The 6,297-nt window shown below is 31.6% G+C and overlaps 1 pseudogene; it reads left to right on the top strand.

The window, feature by feature from the left end:
- Positions 1-1,392: 1,392 nt before the first annotated feature.
- LOC18038316 lies at positions 1,393-2,700 on the top strand (annotated as a pseudogene).
- Positions 2,701-6,297: the final 3,597 nt, after the last annotated feature.

Raw genomic sequence — 6,297 nt, 5'->3', positions numbered from 1 at the left:
AATAATTACAATGAGTTACAATATTCAAAAAAAATAAAAATCAATAAAAGTTTTATATAGTTAATCAATTAAATCCTTCTATTATTTTTTTTTAGGCTCTTTGACTACCTTTGATCATAAACTTCAATACAAGTTTTATTTTACTATTTTATTATTATGATATAAAAAGACAAAATTACCCCAATAAAGCATGCATTATTGTATCTAATAATTTAGATATTTAATTTTGTGACTTATAATCTAATATTTTTAAATAAAATATCATTATTATTTCACTATCTTTACGTCTAAATGACATAAATTTGACAACCTAATAATTTATATGAGTATTGTGCCATAAAGACACTATGATAGTTTAATTAAAGGTTAATAATCATACTAATACAGTAGCATTAGAAACAATGAGTTTGATATGAAATTAGAAAAATATTGAAGTTAAAGTAAATTCTTCATCGTTTTAACATATAAAGGTAAAATATTCAATTTAAACTTATACTAAAGCAAGTTTGTAATCAAATATAATAAAAAAATCTAAGTAACAAAAAGTAAATTAAGAAAGATTTAATTAATTAATTCTGCAAATTTCTTCTTGACTTGAAAATTTTTAAAAACAATGTGCAACTTTTTATAATTATTTTTTCTGAAAATGAGGTGGGTTTACAAAAAATATGTGGTGGATATATCATCACCCTTAATTAACCACGCGAAGAAAAGAAAATTAATATAAGAAAATTCATTTAACTTTACACCTCTTTAATAGTGAATGCAATAGTGTAACTTATAACGTCTGTCATTACCAAGAATTGATCTACGATAAAACTTTCCTCCTTCACAACCACTATATTATATTAGTTAATACAAACTAAACTTGAAACAAAAAACTCGAACAATAGCAGATTATTCAACAATAATCTATTAAGTAGTTGATGCTTGTTAACAGGATATTTGTTGAGCATTTGTTCAACATTCTTTCTATCATTGCAATTTGAGCATAACAATAAAATAATAGCAAACTTACTTTTTTATTATCATCTTCTTTTGTTTGCATGATTATTTTCTCCTAAATTAAAACTCTTATGGTGCGTTTTACTTCACGGATTGAGAATCAGAATCCAAAATCGAAGTCATTGGCAACATTAGTTTACTTCACAAAATAAGGATGGAAATAGGAATCAATTGATTGGGACCCACAACAAATGAGACTAGGAAATGAGAGTCTGATTCCTAAAAAGAGAAATTCTAGAATATCTCAAATGTACTACAATCAATTGATGCATGCATGACAAGTGTAATTAAATTTAATATAACCACCACTTGCATGATAGTGGTTCAAAATAAATGCACACATGTCATGATATTATTGCTTGTTATATGAATGACATAATACCTCAAATGTATTCTAGAACATTCCTAAAGGATGTTGCCATCAAACTCCCATTTCTAGAACGGGTAATTTTTAAAAACCTCCCCTGAGATTCGAGGCTGTTGCAAGTAGATGACCAAAATCGTTTTATTTGTAAAAGACCCCTTACGTTTTAGTTCCGTTTGGTTGCCGTTTGACTAATTAGGGGCATTATTGACATTTTGTATTGTTATCAAAGAGTTGCCGTTTTATTGCTTTTAGCACAGTGTCATTTTGAATGGGTGAAGTTCCTTTTCTCTCTTGTTTTATTTCGTCTCTTTGCATTTGAGGCGGGGCGTCCGGAAGCGCTGCTTCATCAGCTCAAAAGTGTTGTTGGGAAGAAGGAAGCTGAGATTGAGGAGCTCTGTAAGACTCACTATGAGGAATTTATCCTCGCAGTTGATGAGCTTCGAGGCGTGCTAGTTGATGCTGAAGAACTGAAAAGTGATCTCTCCAGTGATAATTATAGGTTGCAAGAGGTTGGGAGTGCATTACTGATCAAACTCGAGGAGCTTCTTGAATCTTATGCTATTAAAAAGAATGTCACTGGAGCAATCAAAATGGGCAAGATATGTGTGCAAGTGTTGGATCTTTGTGTTAAGTGTAACAATCATATTACCGATGGCCAGTTTTACCCTGCCCTGAAAACCATTGATCTGATCGAGAAGAATTACTTGCAGATTATTCTTGTGAAGGCACTGAAAATGGTAATAGAAAACACAATTCCAGTGATAAAGACGCATATTGAAAAGAAAGTTACTAGTCAATTTAATGAATCGCTAGTTCATGTAAGGAGTTCTGCGAAGGATATTGGACAAACAGCAATAGGTCGGGTTGCATCGGCTCGTTAGAGAGATGAGGAAATGCTGGATCGTCAAAGGAAAGCTGAGGAACAGAATCTTTCAGGCTTTGGAGATTTTTCATTTACTTTAGAAGTTGAGGAGATCGACGAAGATTCAGTTTTGAAGTTTGATCTCACGCCACTTTATCGGGCATATCATATCCATACTTGCCTTGGGATCCCATCGCAGTTTCGTGAATATTATTATAGGAATCGCTTGTTGCAACTTACTTCCGACTTACAGATCTCTTCAGTGCAGCCATTTGTTGAATCATATCAAACTTTTTTGGCACAAATTGCTGGATACTTCATAGTGGAGGATCGGGTCCTGAGGACTGCCGGAGGGCTATTATTACCTGATCAGCTTGAGACAATGTGGGAAACAGCAGTGGCCAAAATAACATTTGTTTTGGAAGAACAATTTTCTCATATGGATTCTGCAACGCACTGTCACTAAGCATAATTTTGTCTTTTCAAAGTCAACTACTAGTCAAGAGAAAATTTAACTGACGGCAGGGGGTTTTTTACAAATAAAATGATTTTGGCCATCTGCTTATAACAGCCTCAAACCTCAAGGGAAGTTTTTAAAAATTACCCTTTCTGGAACTAATAATTACATCCCCCCAAAAAATTTATGAACCCAATTTTATCCTCAATTCCCAAAAAAAAAAAAAAAAACACCAGTGCAACTAGGGGTGTCAAAAAAGCCCGCCCGGACCGGACCCGGCCAATCCGGTCCGGGCAAAACCCAGACCGCATGCATATAAAAACCGGATCTGGGTTTGAATTTCTCAAACCCGGACATTTCCGGTCCCGAGTCCGGGTTCAACACAAAAAACCCGGAACCCGGACCGGACCCGGTTTTTTAATAAATTTTAAAAAAATAAATATATTATATATAAATATATAATTATGAATTATGATATATTGGATGTTATTTAAATTTATTGTGTAATTATTGTGTTGTTGAATTTAATTTATTTATTTTATATATAGATTGAATGAGTTTAAGTTAGAAATTTGATAAATTTAGGTATTAAAAAGTAGATTGAAATCATTTTTATTTATCATTTGTGCAAAATTTGTATTGTTAATCTGTTATATATTTGTATTTGACTATTTTCTTTTTTAAAATTTGAAATTGAATGAGTTTATTTGATTATTTTCTTTTTAAAAATTTGTATTGTTACAGAAATTAAAAAAAAAATTGAAGAAAAAAATTGAAAAAAAATTAAATTTATCACATGCGGGTTTAAAAAGCCCGGATCAAAACCCGGACCCGGAAGGTGCCGGGCTCAAGCCCGGACCGCACCCGGAAAAATCGGGTTTTAGCCCGGGTCCGGGTTTGCATTTCTCTCATCCAGTCCGGTCCCGGGCAACACCAAAATCCGGACCGGACCCGAATTTTGCCAAGCCTAAGTGCAACACCCATTATTGATTTGTAGCCTTGTTGATGAGAACTAGAAGCCATGATTGTCGATGCTGATTGTCGAACGCAGCAGAGCCAGTCATCATGCATCACCATCGCACATCAATCCCATCAAATGCAGCAGAGCCTTGCACTTATGATCTGCACTGATGTAGATCATCAATCTCACGTAGGGAAGCAATCGGCATCGTCCACTGTAAGCTTGCTATTACCAAACTCATACCTGTACAAAATTTAAATTATTAGACCCACACGCAACCAGCTATTAGCTTTTATTTTTATTTTTAAAAAAAAACTCAATTGCTGCTGGTTTGACAATTATCAAACCGATAATGGTACCTGATGGATTTTCTGCAGGTTTATGACTCAATATGTAATTCCTCATTCACCCAAATGTTTTAACAAATATCCCGAGATGCCTGTTTGTTTTTTAATGCGCCACTTCACTAGAACCAAAATGTTAAATTGATTTATACGTAGTACATACAGCTTCTGATCACTTGCGTAGATAGATTTTTTTTAAAACAAATTATTTAATACATTCTTTTTCCAACGTTGCCAACAACGCAATCAGCGATAAACTCATTGTTATATACATAGCATTAGCATTAAAAAAAATAGTGAAAAAAAATATCTGCAATAAACCTAGCTTGAATCAAATATTAAGTAGATATTGTGTCAGCTATTTTTGTTTAGAAAATAAAATTTCAATAACAGGAAAGCTTGCAACTGATCGACTGATCGATCTCTTTCAAGTATTAATCTTCCTATGAAGAATTTGATACTACAGTCAATCTTGTCTCTCATTTAACGTACTATTGAATCCAACAATTATAGAGAAGAATATTACAAAAATTATGTATCATTGTTATTTATTTATGCTTTCTCAACTATTTATAATTGAATTCAAATATAAAAAATAAATTTAACTAATTAATTTTATCATCGATCGGCAACTGTCGCCACGAATTCACAAGATGAGCCTTTAACTCCGTCACGTACTCTTGTTAATGCATTTTAATGTGAGAAAAATTATTTTAACAAGGGGTCTTTTAAGTATCCAGTGTATCAATTATGAATTCGAATATTGTAAATAACAGACGTTAGAACAGGTTAGGTGTTTGATGGAATGAATTAGATATTCAGTGAAATGCCTTTGTGAGCACCCTTTGCCTAGATCTCAACATCTACAAGTCTTGACATGGAAATTGACTCAGCAAAAATTGATGACTGATGATAAGGATTATTTAGCATAGAGTATTGTATAAAACAAGTGTAAATTGTCCTTTGTAAAGTTCTGGGAATCATGTCCATTGGATTGAACAATGCATAGCCATTAGATTATTCTTGTTCATAATATTTCAAAGAGATGAAATTAATTTGTGGTACTTGATAATTTGTATTCCTGAAACTGTAGTGCCGGTCAATGAAAATAGTCTCTTTACTGTGCTTGCGGGAATCAGATTATTCTTGATTCCATCTGCCGATCCATTTCAGGACATTGAGATCAAATTATATATAATTCAATTTAATTTAATTAATAGTATAATCCACTCAGTATCATTTTTCGAACAAGTAAATTGGTTAAAATGCAAAACGCCTCCATGAGTTGCTAGCCATCTCATGCAACTATATATAGATGACTAGTTAAAACATGACAAAGTAATGAGTGGTGATATATTATTTAGAATTCAATTTATGTATCAAAGATATAAGTGTATATATTCATAATTAAATATTTTACATATATTTTGCAACATTGATTTCATATAATCAAATTGTCGATAATTTCATGTATTGCAACTTTTGATGGATTGACATCATTAGATACTACTTTTCATTTTGATCAATGACTTAAACATTATGACAAAATTTTTAGTAAAGAAGACAACTAATAAAAGTTAAATATATAATAAATTATAATTTGTATAAGAATTATGAGAAATTTTTTTATTACTCTTTACTTATCAAGTATAAAATTTTTATAAAAACAAATCGTAGCTGTAGAATAATTATTAATTAGAGATATGTCTAAAAAATAGGTTGTTCTATAGTATATAATTTAAAAATCTTTATTAATTAGAGTATTATTAAAGCAATCATTAAAAAATAGGGTCTATCTAAAATATAGTGCGCCCTTAAATAATTATCTAATTTGCCTATGGTTAAAGTCGTTCCTAATAAAATAAATAAAATTATATAAATATTTAATTGATTATTTATAAAATATTTGATATAATAATCGAATGATCAGTAACCAAAGCAAATTACTCATGCTTCCCTAGTGGCGGAACCGCGATTGTGAGGTCGTGTTTTGCCCGTCACTATACTGAACTATTTTTGACTTTTTCTTTAAAGAATTGTATCACTGTTGGAACTAGTGAGAGTATGGGCTAAGCCACTTTTTTCGCGGCCACCACAGTGCAATTTCCACGTAAAGCTTGTAATTCACATATTCTAGACTTCGTTCAACTTATGTAGATTTTATCTTCTTCATTTGAATACCATTATATGAACTTCTACCCCCCAACAATGGATACCAATCCTCATTACCGAGTCTTCTTACTATTACCACAAACTGAAATTAATTTAATACACACCATTTTTAATAATTACATTTACCAT

This window comes from Citrus clementina, unplaced genomic scaffold (assembly GCF_000493195.1).
Source record: "Citrus clementina cultivar Clemenules unplaced genomic scaffold, Citrus_clementina_v1.0 scaffold_6, whole genome shotgun sequence".
NCBI lineage: Eukaryota > Viridiplantae > Streptophyta > Magnoliopsida > Sapindales > Rutaceae > Citrus > Citrus x clementina.
The sequence above is the reverse complement of the archived record's forward strand: the minus strand, read 5'-3'. Positions and strand labels throughout refer to the sequence as shown.